Source organism: Gopherus evgoodei, unplaced genomic scaffold (assembly GCF_007399415.2).
Source record: "Gopherus evgoodei ecotype Sinaloan lineage unplaced genomic scaffold, rGopEvg1_v1.p scaffold_155_arrow_ctg1, whole genome shotgun sequence".
Taxonomy (NCBI): Eukaryota; Metazoa; Chordata; order Testudines; family Testudinidae; genus Gopherus; species Gopherus evgoodei.
This window is the reverse complement of record NW_022059818.1, coordinates 1-14,742: the sequence shown is the minus strand read 5'-3', so window position 1 is coordinate 14,742 and position 14,742 is coordinate 1. Positions and strand designations below refer to the sequence as shown.

Sequence of the window (14,742 nt, the reverse complement as noted above, 5' to 3'; positions counted from 1 at the left end):
ATTTATTTGAGCATCAGCTTTCCTGGGCTAAAACCCACTTCATTGGATGTATGCAGTGTAAAATACAGTAGGAAGGTATATATATATATATATTCACAGAGAACATGAAAAAATGAGTGTTGCCATACACACTATAACGAGAGTAATCAGTTAAGGTGAGCTATTATCAGCAGGAGAAAAAATCCGTTTTGTAGTGATAGGATGGTCCATTTCCAACAGTTGACAGGAAGGTGTGAGTAACAGTAGGGGGCAAATAAACATGGGGAAATAGTTTTACTTTGTGTAATGACCCATCCACTCCCACTCTTTATTCAAGCCTAATTTAATGGTGTCCAGTCTGCAAATTAATTCCAATTCAGCAGTCTCTTGTTGGAGTCTGTTTTTGAAGTTTTTTTGTTGTAATATTGCGACTTTTAGGTTTGTAATCGAGTGACCAGGGAGATTGAAGTGTTCTCCGACTGGCTTTTGAATGTTATAATTCTTGACATCTGATTTGTGTCCATTTATTCTTTTACGCAGAGACTGTCTGGTTTGGCCAATGAAGGAAGGGGCTGGATTCAATGGTTCCTTCCAGTTCTAGGAGATAGGGTACATCCATTATCTTTTTTTTTTCTTACTGCACATCAGACCCAGGACTTTCACCCAGCAGTTCTTGGGGCCGTGGGACAGAACTGAGCTTCACTGGCAGCAGTGAGGGAGAACGGTTGGGACTGAGCTGTCTGGGGAATATTTTAATCCTTATTTAATTTTCAGAGGATTAAATCAATGCAGCTTCCACTTCTCCGTCTTTCCCAAGGAAATAACGTTTCTGTGTGAAGTACCCAAACCTTTTAACAATAAGAAGTGAAATGAAATGGCCACATGATGGCAACAGAATCTAAGAAATTTGTTAGTCTCTAGGGTGCCACACCTACTCCTGTTCTTTTTGAGGAAACAGACTAACACAACTGCTCTTCTGAAACCTGAGAAGCCATGTTCTTGTTCAATGAGCATTGAAGCTGAAAAGGGAGATGTTTTCTCTTTGACTTCTAGGCCCCCACCTCTAATCCACTAGACACCCCTTTCCTCCTACAGCCAGGAATAGAACCCCACAGTCATGCTAATAGCAGCCTCTGGGCTTGCTATGAAAGAGAAGCTCTGAGACCCCTGTGCTGTCCCATCACCTCCTTGCTTGAGCTGCCCTTGAAACCCAATGGGGTTTCCTTGGGCAGTTTTGACTCACTCCCAGAAAGGGTGCAATTTTAGGAGCAGGTTCCAAATAGTGCAATTAACCAGCCAGAAGGGGCAGGAGATGTCAGTGTAGGAGCCATTGAAATAACTCTGCACTTACTTAGATGCAGACATAACAAGCTCTATGGTTGGTAAACTTACAGAGACTCTGCTCCTGCTCATGAACTAGCAGCCCATGACCTGTAAACAGCTGCCATTTGAATGCATCTGAAAGTTACAAGGAACAATGATCTGTGTTACAGGAAGGTTAACATTTGTTAGAGCCCCAATTGATACTGTGCGCACAAAGAGAGGTTTGAATGTGTCACAGGGAGTTTGGTAAATCTTGGTTATTTTATTTTTGTAACAGGCTCCTATCCATCTCCAGTAGAGTTTTCAGTCCCAGTGGCAACTTATTTACCAAATGTAATAGAAACTAGCCCATTCCTCCCAAGTGGATGTGGTTCTTGTTCTTCTGCACATTGCAGCCCATGGAGGCCAAGGACCTGCAAATGTGTCTTCATTTAATTGATGAAAACAAACCCAGACACTTAGAGGATTGGAAGTGATTTCAGCTGGGGGACATGTTTGCTAGGTTTTTACACACTTGTACAGGAAAGCATTGAGTGTGTCTATTCATTTCAGGGACCCCTATTTAGTGGAGCTCCTGAACATACTGGAAACAGAATTATTTTTAATTGAAAGAACAGGTTTGTAAGGGAGCACTTGGATTTGAACCAAGGACTACTTGATCTGCAGTCAAACACTCTACCACTGAGCTATACCCCCATGCCATTTACAAAGGCAAGTCAGTGATCTTAAGGATTTTGAAGGACAGGCTCTGCCTCAGAGAGCTCCTTTTCTATTCCCAGACCACAGGGGTTTTAAAAATGGGGTTTGATTAAACTTTATATATACATGTAGACACCACAGCTTGCACACCCACCAACATAGCTTCCCCCAGTGACATAGCTACCACCTCTCGGGGAGATGGATTAACTGCACGGACGGAACAGCTCTCTCCCCTCCACTTAGAGCATCTTCATTATTTATAAATAGGTGGGAAATAACCTCCTGAATGGACAGGAACCAATTTATCAAATATTGCTGTGTCTGCATTCAATATGGGGAACTGGTCATATTGGGCTAGGTTAGTAGGAGCATTGCAAGCAGATCGAGGGAAGTGATTATTCCCTTCCATTCAGCACTGGTGAGGCCACATCTGGAGCATTGTGTCCAGTTTTCGCGCCCCCTCCCAATACAGAAACAAATTGGAGAAAGTCTAAGGGAAGGGCAACAAAAATGATTAGGGGACAGAGGACTTACAAGAAGAGGCTGAGGGCAGGGCCGCCCAGAGGGGTGGTAGGTGGGGCAATTTGCCCCAGGCCCTGCAGGGGCCCCCATGAGAATATAGTATTCTATAGTATTGCAACTTTTTTTTATGGAAGGGGCCCTGAAATTATTTTGCCCCAGGCCCCCTGAATCCGGTGGGTGGCCCTGCCCAGACCATGGTGCTGTCCCCCCACTCCACCCCCTTCACTCATTCTCCTCCCTCTGAGGCCCACCTGTGCTCTGCCCTCACTCCCATTTGGCCACTTCCCACCCCTGCTCTTCCTCTTTGGCTGAGGCTGCTGGTCCACCTTTCGCTCACTCCTCTCCTCCCCCAAGGCCTCCTCATGCCTCTCCACCCTCTACCCCAAGGTCTACCTGCTGCCCACACCTCTCTGCCCCCTCCCCTGAGACCCGCACTGCCCACACCTCTCTGCTCCCTCCCCTGAGACTCACCCTGCTCATTGCCCACATCTCTCTGTCACCTCCCCTGAGACCCCCCTGCCCACACCTTTCTCTCCCTCCCCTGAGACTCACCCTGCCCATTGCCCACACCTCTCTGAGCCATCCTCTGAGACCTGTCCTGCCCACACCTCTGTGCCCCCTCCCCTGAGACTCACCCTGCTCATTGCCCACACCTCTCTGCCCCCTCCCGAGACTCACCCTGCTCATTGCCCACACCTCTCTGCCCCCTCCCCTGAGACTCACCCTGCCCATTGCCCACACCTCTCTGAGCCCTCCCCTGAGACCCCCCTGCCCACACCTCTCTGCCTCCTCCCCTGAGACTCACCCTGCTCACCACCCACACCTCTCTGCCCCCTCCCCTGAGACTCACCCTACCCACTCCTCTCTGCCGCCTCCCCATAGACTCACCCTGCCCACTCCTCTCTGCCCCCTCCCCCGAGATTCACCCTGCCCACCACCCACACATCTCTACCCCTCCCCTGAGACCTGCCCTGCCTACTGCTCGTACCTCTCTGCCCCCTCCCCTGAGACCCACCCTGCCTGTCGCTCACACCTCTCTGCCCCCTCCCCTAAGACTAGCCCTGCCCACCACTTGCACCTCTCTGACCCTCCCCTGAGACCTGACCTGCCCACTGCTTGTACCTCTCTGACCCCTCCCCTGAGGCCGGCCCTGCCCACCACCCACATCTCTCTGCCCCCTCCCCTGGCCTGACCTGCCCACCGCCCACACCTCTCTGCCCCTCCCCTGAGACCCACCCTGTCCACCTCTTTCTTTGGTCATCTGTTGTTATTCCTTGAAACATCAAGGATGGAATAAAAAGCTGAGTTTACTCCAGGGTGAAGAAAGAAAGGAGCCACCAACCCCCTGGCAAAGCCCTGGGGATATGGCGGGAAGGGGATTGTCTGAATGAGCAAGGCAGGAAATGGACAACAAGCTACAGCAACGTCATTAACCACGAACACACTCTCCTCATGCTCCAGCCAGAAGGGAAAGGAGCAGGAATTCTTGCTGTTCAGCCATGGACACACTTACACAACGGCACAGCAGTGTGTGCGTTGTGGAAGCTGGTCTGAGGAAACAATTGGAATTGATCACTCAGTGAGAACAGAACTAGAGTGCAGTGAGAGCCACAGGTCAAGCAAGTAGTTGTGGCTGAGTGGTTAAGGCGATGGGCTAGAAATCCATTGTGGTCTCCCTGTGCAGATTCAAGTCCTGCCAACTACAGAGGAAGTTGTGGTCCTTTAATTTCAGTGGAGCTGGGTCTTGTCTCACTTTCATGCTAGGCCTACACTAAAGGGTGATGTGGCTTTAGTTAAAGTGTTTTAATTGAACAGCTGTTGCATGTCCATCCTGTGTCACCAGAGCACATCCATGCTAGCATCTCTTGGATGGCCACAGAGAGCAGTGCATTGTGGTAGCTATCCCACTGTGCAACTGGCTGCAGGGTGCTTTGGGAAGGGTTTGCAATGCCTCACGGGCTGGTACAGCATCACATGATACAGTTTTCTATCCCATTGTTCCATGGGCATCCTACTAGATTGCCAGCTGCTTTTCAACTGCAATGTGCGTGCTGGGGTAGAGAGCGTGTGTGTGGGGGGGGAGGAGAGACAGTGTGTGTGTTGCGGAAGAGTGAGTGTGTCGGCACACTGTCTCTAAGTTCAGACAGCTGCTGGAAGCAACCAGTCCTGAGGCAGGGGACAGCCCCGACATCAGCCCCCCTTCTCTCACTGGCTCAGCACAGCACTCTCTGTCACACACACACACATACACGTACACACTGCTGCCTGCTTAGCTCTGTGTCAGGGGTGCTGGAACAGGGAGTTTAGAGGGCCATGGCCCCACCACTCTTTGCTGGCTGTTAGGACAAATGATGAAGGGGGGGAAGGGTGCAGTCTTGGGGAAGAGGCGTTCTGTGGGTGTGGCCTCGAGGGGAGAGGTGCTGTGAGTGGAGGTCCTTAGGGAAGGAGTGTCATGGGGGTGCCACAGTTCGGATAACAGTGCCCCCCCCCACTGTAAGGAAGCTTCTGCCGCCCCTGCTCTGTGTTCGCAGAGCGGGAGAGAGCAGCATCCACGGCAGTGATTTGCTCCCCAGGATTCCGGCAGGGGGGCTCAGGAGGTGATTTAAAGGGCCCAGGGCTCCAACTGCAGCAGGGAGCCCTGGGCCCTTTAAATCACCAGCCTGGGGAAGACGGGCCGGGCTGGCACAGCGTACTGGCTCTTGCCAGTACCTCATACTGTAACATACCGGCTTACTTTCACCTCCGGAAGGTCCTCACGTGGATCAATAACTGGTTAAAAGATAGGAAACAAAGGGTAGGACTAAATGGTCAGTTTTCAGGATGGAAACAGGTATCTAGTGGTGTCTGTACTGGGACCAGGACTAGTCAACATATTAATAAATGATCTGCTGAACAGTGAGGTGACAAAATTTGCAGATGATCCAAAACTACTGGCTTGCTTCCTAGAACGAACGCTCCTTGAGTGGGGTGATCCACAGGGAGTAGCTCAAACCTCCAAAGTGCCTGGCCACGGGCAGGACATTAGCACAGCAAGGGAGGGGTGTGGCAGTGACATCACAAAAGCCCTTTGCAGGACCTCAGACTATTGGTCAAAGGTGGTGGGGAGGTGATGACCTCACAGAGAGATGCTGACATCAGCCAGGCAGGAGAGGGGTGAGGGGCCAGGGAAACCTCAGAGACCCCTGTGGCTTTGCTTCAGCAAGTCTCCTTCTCCAGGTCTCTCTTTGAGGACTGAGAGAGTATTCGGGTTCACGTACGTGAGCGCCAGGAGGAATCTCTTTCAAGTTTTCTCCTTCCCTTTGCCTGATTTTACTAGAAAACAGCCATCCCTGTTTAGAAGGTAAGAGCCTCCTCGAGGTTTGAAACCTGTTCAGTCTGATCAATCTGGTGACAGCTGAATGCTAGGCATGGAAAACATGAGGTTAAGGAGGCAGAATTTTATTCCACACCTGAGATTTTGTCCCTTAGAATCAATGTGGACATTAGGGTTTGTCCTTTTTGTTTCACTTTTTCCTCCATCCATCCCTTCCTCCTTTCTCTTTGTCTCTTGCTTTTGTCCTTTCACCTGTTCCCCTCCCAACACCAAGAGTAAAGTGTGTGTGTGTGTGTGTGTGTGTGTTGCGGGGGAGTGCTCTGTAGCTCCCACTCTGGGAGGTCCACCCAAAAATGTGCGGCTGAGATAATGCTCAGGCAGTGATCCCCACCGGTGACCTGGGCCATACTTTGGGCTCTCTGGTGAGAACCCTCAGCCTCCCATCCTGAGTCTCTACCCTGATTGGTTGAGCAGGGGGTTATTGACAAGAAGGAGACTCAGGTCCTTGTTCTTCTCTTTTATGACCAAGTAAATAAGTCGTAACCAGTCATATGTTTGAAGAATTTTGCTGCTTCTCTGCATTAATGGTCTCTGAGCAGTTCGTGATTCTCTCTAACATTGCAGTTCTCCTCAGATACTTGCTGAATAATTACTGTGCACTGTTGTTGGACTTGAGCTCATGTGAGAGCACTTTACTCAGGTCATTCCATGTATGAAATTCAAGATCTGATGGTTAGTTTCAAAATCAGGGCTCTTGAGTCCTTTTCCCTACTCTGCCACTGACTGGCTGTGTGACCTAAGACAAGTCAATTCTCCTTTCTCAGCCTTAGCTTCTCCCTCTTTCAAGTAGGGATAATAATGATCCGGTCTTACCTACCTCAACACACACACTGTCTCTCCCCGCACACAAACAGTCTCTGCAGTTGAAAGGCAGCTGGCAATCTAGTAGGATGCCTGTGGAACAATGGGATAGAGAAACCTGCATCACTGAAAGTACAGCCATGAAGACACCACACACCAGCCTTTCCTAGCTGGCAAAAATCAAACCTCCACAGAAAGACCCCTATGGTGTCATACCCCAGCTCCCTAAGCCCTCAGCCACAACCACTTAACACAGGGGCCTTTCTACACTCACTGAAGGGGCATTTCCAATTGTTTGCTCAGATCAGCTTCCCCAGCACACTCACTGCTGTGCAGCTCTGTACATGTGGCCATGGCTGAACAACAAGAATTCCTGCCCATTTCCCTACTGGCTGGATCATGGTTGGAGTGTGTTTGTGGTTAATGATGTCACTGTAGATTGTTCTTTTCCTGCCTTGGGAATTCAGACAGTCCCTTTCCCAACATATCTCCAGCACATCAGTCCCTGGCTGGGTCTCCTGCGCAGTAGAAAACATCCCTTGTTTGGTGCTGCCAAGGGGAACGTGCAGAGCTGAGATGTCCCTCGGCTTGGATCAAAGGGGGATGTTGGATGGAATTTATCACACAACGCTCCCTGCTCCCCAGAGCCCCATGGGGAGAATCTAGAGAAGGGGGAGTCATTTCTCCCCTGCACTCCCAGAGGAGCTGCTAGGACTCCTTCCTGCCAGGTACTCACCCCTGCATTCCTCCTCAGCTCCTGGGATCTTTCTGCTCCAAAGGCTACAGAGGCCTGGGGTAGGGAGGGCGTCACTGCACAGTCTGAAACACAAGGGAGGTTTCTGGAATTGAAGGAAGGAGCAGAAAATGGAGAGGAAAGAAACAGAGAGAAAACGCCTCATCTCTCTCCCCTCCCCCTCCCAGCAAGAAATGTTATCAAGGATCAGTGTTAGGGGAAATGGTGCCCTGGGCAAAACTTGTACTTTAGCACTTCCCCATCGCCCCTGGACGATCCCCCTCCCCCTTTCCCCACAGCTCCTGCACTCCCAACCCTTGCACCTCCTTCACCCCTATCTCCTGCCCCCTCCTGTGCCCTAACCCCTACACTGTGTCCCCTTTGCCCTTAAGTCCCACACTCCCTTCCTGTGCTACCAGCCACTGCCCCTCTGCTGCACCCCCTTCACCCCTAACCCCTGCACTCCCTCCTGCACCCACGTGGGGACACTGACCTGTGTGCATGGAGCAGCTTGCATTGCTGTCCACTTCTCCCTGGAAGGCTGCTCCTCCGGGCAACCCTAGGAGCTGAGGGGGTGGGTGCGGGGGCAAGAAGCGACATCATCTTCTGTTCCCTGCATCTGGGTCACTTTCCTCAGCCAGGCTGCATAAGGGGAGGGCAGAGAGCAGCAGCTTCTGATGCTCCCCTCACAGCACAGCCCAGGTGGGGAAAGTGACCAGGATGCATGGAGCACATAGTGTTGCTCCTCTCTCCCCCCAACCCTCTATGGGGCCATGGAGGAGCACTGGGGCAGGGGAGAGCAGTGAGCACCTTTGCACTGGCACACGGTGCCCTTTGACCCCCTGAAGTCCTGGGCGGCTGCCGGAGGGCCCCACCCCTAAGGCCAGCCAGGCTCCCCAGCACAAACAGCAGAGAACACAGAGAGACTGGCCACACACTGAGCAGCGGTAGCCTGGGCAGCACATAATGGAGGCTCGGGGGGGCTCAGCCTCCCCAAACCTTGTGTCACCAAGGGGCAGTGGAGCCCATGACTAGGGGCCCTGGAGAAATTAGGTCCCCCTGGAAAAGTCTCCCCCATGTCAGTCCCAGGGCTGGAGGAGCTCTCACTCCGTGCTACGGCCCGGGGGCTGCAGCAGGGGCACAGAGCTTCTCTGGTCTTGGGGCCACAGCGGGGCAGGGGTAAAGGAGTGACAGGGTGGGGCTAGTGGGGGAAGGGGTGGAACAGAGGTGACAGTGGATGGGGCCGTGGGTGGAAGGTGTGGCAGGGGGCAGAGCCACAGACAGAAGTGAGGGGGCCTCGTTCCAGTGCTGGGGGCCCCTGCACTTGTTCTCCCTTTCCCTGGGCTTTGGCATCACTAGCCCCTGCTTAACGTGTAGGGTTCAGTGGTCCCCAAAATGTGGGGCATGACTCCTAGGGGAACAAAGAGGAAGATTCATAGGGGCACCTCAGGGGCTGAGCCAGCCCCCATGGAGGGAGCACCAGTCAGCCCGACTCTGTCCCAGCTCTTTTCCAACCCCACCCTCAGCCTGGGCCCCTGACTGCCAGCTCGGCCTCGACCCCCTTGCCCCTGTCTGCACCCCTCTCTTCAGCAAGCAACACCCCACTCCCAGCCCCAGTTTTCAACTGTGGCTCCGAGGGCCCACAGCCATGGATAAGAGGGCACAGTGTGAAATGTTTGGGGACCACTGCTTTAGGGTGACGTTCTGAATCACTTCTATGCAGTCCAATAAAAGCTATTCCTCACCCATCAGGACCGACTAAGTATGTTCTGCTGCCCTTCACTCATGCAGGAAGGATAATAACATTTCATACCACTCAGTGCTAAAGTGATTTGTAACCCGCCACCAGCTAAAACTGGTCATTTTGGGGAAGCGGCCCCATGATGCTGCATACCTAGGCAGAGTAGGTGTGTCTATGCAAACACGGTCTGTTCCTGAAGCCTTTCTCACAGCTGGTCACTAGGTGTGAGGGGGGAGCTCATTCAGCCCCTGCTTCCGCTTAGTATTTAAAAACACCCTAGTGTCCCTGCCTCTGCTGGCCTTAAATTTCTCATCCTGTCCGTTTCCTGACCTCTCAGATGAGGTGGCCGAGTGGTTAAGATGATAGACTATTAATCCATTGTGCTCTGCACGCATGGGTTCACATCCCATCCTCATCAGGTGCATTTAGTTTTCACTCCTCCTTTCTAGACAACCATCTCCCCATTTGGTACAATGACAGATCAAACAATGTTGCTTCCTGCAAACAAAAGCCTGCTCAGAAACCCCCTTGCTTTAAATAAAATGTCTAAATCTCAGATTTCTAAAAAAAAAAATTCTCTAGTCCTGTATGTCTTAGCTTTTATCTCAAAAGGTAACAGCCTCATAATCTCCCCCAAACACCCTGAGACCGCCCCAAATTATTAAAATACCCCAGTTCTCAGCAAGGCCATGACAGTGACCCACAGCTAGTGTTTAGGCTAAGCTGTTCTCATAGACTCATAGACTCTAGGACTGGAAGGGACCTCGAGAGGTCATCGAGTCCAGTCCCCTGCCCTCATGGCAGGACCAAATACTGTCTAGACCATCCCCGATAGACATTTATCTAACCTACTCTTAAATATCTCCAGCGATGGAGATTCCACAACTTCCCTAGGCAATCTATTCCAGTGTTTGACTACCCTGACAGTTAGGAACTTTTTCCTAATGTCCAGCCTAAATCTCCCTTGCTGCAGTTTAAGCCCATTGCTTCTTGTTCTATCATTGGAGGCTAAAGTGAACAAGTTTTCTCCCTCCTCCTGATGACACCCTTTTAGATACCTGAAAACTGCTATCATGTCCCCTCTCAGTCTTCTCTTTTCCAAACTAAACAAACCCAATTGTTTCACCCTTCCTTCATAGGTCATGTTCTCAAGACCTTTAATCATTCTTGTTGCTCTTCTCTGGACCCTCTCCAATTTCTCCACATCTTTCTTGAAATGCGGTGCCCAGAACTGGACACAATACTCCAGTTGAGGCCTAACCAGCGCAGAGTAAAGCCGAAGAATGACTTCTCGTGTCTTGTTTACAACACACCTGTTAATGCATCCCAGAATCATGTTTGCTTTTTTTGCAACAGTATCACACTGTTCACTCATATTAAGCTTGTGGTCCACTATGACCCCTAGATCTCTTTCTGCCATACTCCTTCCTAGACAGTCTCTTCCCATTCTGTATGTGTGAAACTGATTGTTCCTTCCTAAGTGGAGCACTTTGCATTTATCTTTATTGAACTTCATCCTGTTTACCTCAGACCATTTCTCCAATTTGTCCAGATCGTTTTGAATTTTGACCCTGTCCTCCAGAGCAGTTGCAATCCCTCCCAGTTTGGTATCGTCCGCAAACTTAATAAGCGTACTTTCTATGCCAACATCTAAATCGTTGATGAAGATATTGAACAGAACCGGTCCCAAAACAGACCCCTGCGGAACCCCACTTGTTATACCTTTCCAACAGGATTGGGAGCCATTAACAACTACTCTCTGAGTACGGTTATCCAGCCAGTTATGCACCCACCTTATAGTAGCCCCATCTAAATTGTACTTTCCTAGCTTATCTATAAGAATATCATGCGAAACTGTATCAAATGCCTTACTAAAGTCTAGGTATATCACATCCACCGCTTCTCCCTTATCCACAAGGCTCGTTATCCTATCAAAGAACGCTATCAGATTAGTTTGACATGATTTGTTCTTTACAAATCCATGCTGGCTATTCCCTATCACCTTACCACCTTCCAAGTGTTTGCAGATGATTTCTTTGATTACCTGCTCCATTATCTTCCCTGGCACAGAAGTTAAACTAACGGGTCTGTAGTTTCCCGGGTTGTTTTTATTTCCCTTTTTATAGATGGGCACTATATTTGCCCCCTTCCAGTCTTCTGGAATTTCCCCCGTCTCCCATGATTTCCCAAAGATAATAGCTAGAGGCTCAGATACCTCTTCCATTAACTCCTTGAGTATTCTAGGATGCATTCCATCAGGCCCTGGTGACTTGCAGGCATCTAACTTTTCTAAGTGATTTTTTACTTGCTCTTTCCTTATTTTCTCTTCTAAACCTACCCTCTTCCCGTAAGCATTCACTATACTAGACATTCCTTCAGACTTCTCAGTGAAGACCGAAACAAAGAAGTCATTAAGCATCTCTGCCATTTCCAAGTCTCCCGTTACTGTTACCCCCTCTTCATTGAGCAGTGGGCCTACCCTGTCCTTAGTCTTCCTCTTGCTTCTATTGTATTGATAAAAAGTCTTCTTGTTTCCCTTTATTCCCATAGCTAGTTTGAGTTCATTTTGTGCCTTTGCTTTTCTAATCTTGCCTCTGCATTCCTGTGTTATTTGCCTATATTCATCCTTCGTGATCTGACCTAGTTTCCATTTTTTATATGCCGCCTTTTTATTTTGTAGGTCACGCAAGATCTCAAGGGTAAGCCAAGGTGGTCTTTTGCCACATTTTCTATCTTTCCTAACCATCGGAATAACTTGCTTTTGGGCCCTTAATAGCGTCCCTTTGAAAAACTGCCAACTTTCCTCAGTTGTTTTTCCCCTCAGTCTTAATTCCCATGGGACCTTGCCTATCAGCTCTCTGAGCTTACCAAAATCCGCCTTCCTGAAATCCATTGTCTCTATTCTGCTGTAATCCCTTCTACCTTTCCTTAGAATTGCAAATTCTATGATTTCATGATCACTTTCACCCAAGCTTCCTTCTACTTTTAAATTCTCAACAAGTTCCTCCCTATTGGTTAAAATCAAGTCTAGAACAGCTTCCCCCCTAGTAGCTTTTTCAACTTTCTGAAATAAAAAGTTGTCTGCAATGCAGTCCAGGAACTTATTGGATAGTCTGTGCCCCGCGGTGTTATTTTCCCAACATATATCTGGATAGTTGAAGTCCCCCATCACCACCAAATCTTGGGCTTTGGATGATTTTGTTAGTTGTTTGAAAAAAGCCTCATCCACCTCTTCCGCCTGATTAGGTGGCCTGTAGTAGACTCCCAGCACGACATCACCTGTGTTTTTTACCCCTTTTAGCCTAACCCAGAGACTCTCCACCCTTCCCTCTCCTACGTCCATCTCCACCTCAGTCCAAGTGTGTACATTTTTAATATATAAGGCAACACCTCCTCCCTTTTTCCCCGTCTATCCTTCCTGAGCAAACTATACCCATCCACACCAACATTCCAGTCGTGTGTATTATCCCACCAAGTTTCAGTAATGCCAATAATGTCATAGTTGTATTTATTTATTAGCACTTCCAGTTCTTCCTGCTTATTACCCATACTTCTTGCATTTGTATAAAGGCATCTAAGATACTGGTTTGATCTTGCCTCCCAGCTTTGCCCTGACCCTCCTTCCTCTCTGCCATTATAGCCCGTGCTCCCTCCTGTTTCCAACCCATCTCCCAGGTCTTGTTCCCCACTTACCTGTGGGCTTCGCTCACCTGTCCCCGTCGAACCTAGTTTAAAGCCCTCCTTACTAGGTTAGCCAGTCTGTGCGCAAATAAGGCCTTTCCCCGCTTCAAAAGGTGAACGCCATCTGTTCCTAGCAGTCCTTCCTCAAATAGCATCCCGTGGTCGAGGAAGCCGAAGCCCTCCTGGCGACACCATCTTCGCAGCCAGGCATTCACCTCCATGATGCATCTGTTTCTGCCCGGACCACTACCTTCAACAGGAAGAATCGAAGAGAATACCACCTGCGCTCCAAACTCCTTAACCCGTACTCCCAGAGCCCTGTAGTCACTCTTGATCTGCTCAGCGTCACACCTCGCAGTATCATTTGTGCCCACATGGATGAGTAGCATGGGATAGTAGTCAGAAGGCCGGATAATCCTCGACAAAGCCTCTGTAACATCTCGGATACGGGCCCCTGGCAGGCAGCATACCTCCCGGGATGAACGGTCAGGGCGACAGATGGGTGTCTCCGTCCCCCTCAGCAGAGAGTCTCCAACCACCACTACTCTACGTTTCTTATCAGTGGTGGCAGCAGACCTCCCAGCCTTAGGGGTACGAGGCTTCACCCCCTTAACTGTTGGGGGTGATTTCTTCTCTCCTGTATCAAGAAGAGCATAATGGTTATCTTTTACCACAACAGGAGGGTTCGCAGCAGCGGTGGAGCACTGCCTGCTGCTAGAAGTAACCAGCTGGCTGTGTCCACCCTGAGCCTCCTCCTCCACTGGTGTGTCAGATACACCCTGAGGCATCTCCTCCTTCACTGGAGTGTCAGTAGTCCTGTCAACTGGGACAGCACCATTAGCTGTCTCCACATGGATGCTGTCCAGGAATTGCTCATGGACATAGATGTTCCTCAGCCTGGCCACCTCCTCCTGTAGCTCTCCCACCTGCTGCCTGAGAGATTCCACCAGTAGGCACCTTTCACATTGGATGCCACCCCCAGCCTGGATATCAGTAAGTGGAAATTGCAAATTACAGTCTTTGCAAGCCCACACCAGAATCTGGGTAAAAGCATCCATGCTTTGGTGCTCTGTCTGGCTACAGGCGCAGGTGGAGGAGACAGAAGCAGTGCTGGCACAGGTGTTGCGGCTCCTCCTCACCATTGTAAGCCTCCCTCTGTCAAACGCTCTCAAATTCCTGTCTACAGCTCCCTATCCGCTCCTCTCTGCTGTAAACAGAAAGGTTTTCGATGTGGCTCAGGTTATGGGTTCAGGGGACCAATGGGTCACAGATGAGACTGACAAGGGACCCCCCCCCTTCCTACTCCCCTTCCAAACCCCCTTGCAAAACTCCCTGTTAGCAGCCCCTGTTCGCTAAGGCACACACACAGGGCACTGCCCCACCTGACCAGCAGGGGTCACTGCCCCAATTGGGGGATATACAGAAGGTATTGCCCCACAGGGATGCCAGGGATCAGTGCCTGTCATACCTGGCACACGGGTAGAGGGGATAGGGTGACCAGATGTCCCAATTTTATAGGGACAGTCCCGATATTTGGGGTTTTTTCTTATGTAGGTGCCTATTATCCTCCACCCTGTCCCGATTCTTCACACTTTCTATCTGGTCACCCTGGGGGGGGGAGGAAGGGGGCTACACAAAGGGCACTGCCATACTTGGCCACCAGTGCACATTCCTAGTGGGGGAGTGATACACACCAGAAGCAGGGCTCACTGCCACAAAGGGGTTGGAAGATACCCAGGGCACTGCCTGACACAGCCACCCAGGCACCCTGCCACCTTGGGGGAGGTGAAGAATACACCTTGGGCACTGACTCCTCTGGCTACCAGTGGTCACAGGCCCAATGCAGGGGTTGGAGGGAGTAAATACCCACAGGGACTGCCCCACCTGGGC

The 14,742-nt window shown here is 50.3% G+C and overlaps 1 long non-coding RNA gene and 3 other non-coding genes across 4 annotated transcripts; 2 read left to right on the top strand and 2 right to left on the bottom strand.

Moving 5' to 3' along the window:
* Positions 1-602: 602 nt before the first annotated feature.
* On the bottom strand, positions 603-7,759 carry LOC115639936. The gene is made up of 2 exons (XR_003997777.1): positions 7,434-7,759; positions 603-1,437 (listed from the first exon to the last, which is right to left on the bottom strand). It is a non-coding gene; the product is annotated as an uncharacterized LOC115639936 (long non-coding RNA).
* Positions 1,927-1,998, bottom strand: TRNAC-GCA. Its single transcript has one exon. It is a non-coding gene; the product is annotated as a tRNA-Cys (tRNA).
* On the top strand, positions 4,147-4,228 carry TRNAS-AGA. The gene has a single exon. It is a non-coding gene; the product is annotated as a tRNA-Ser (tRNA).
* A 1,748-nt stretch (positions 7,760-9,507) lies between the features above and the next one.
* TRNAN-AUU lies at positions 9,508-9,589 on the top strand. The gene has a single exon. It is a non-coding gene; the product is annotated as a tRNA-Asn (tRNA).
* The last annotated feature ends 5,153 nt before the right edge of the window (positions 9,590-14,742 follow it).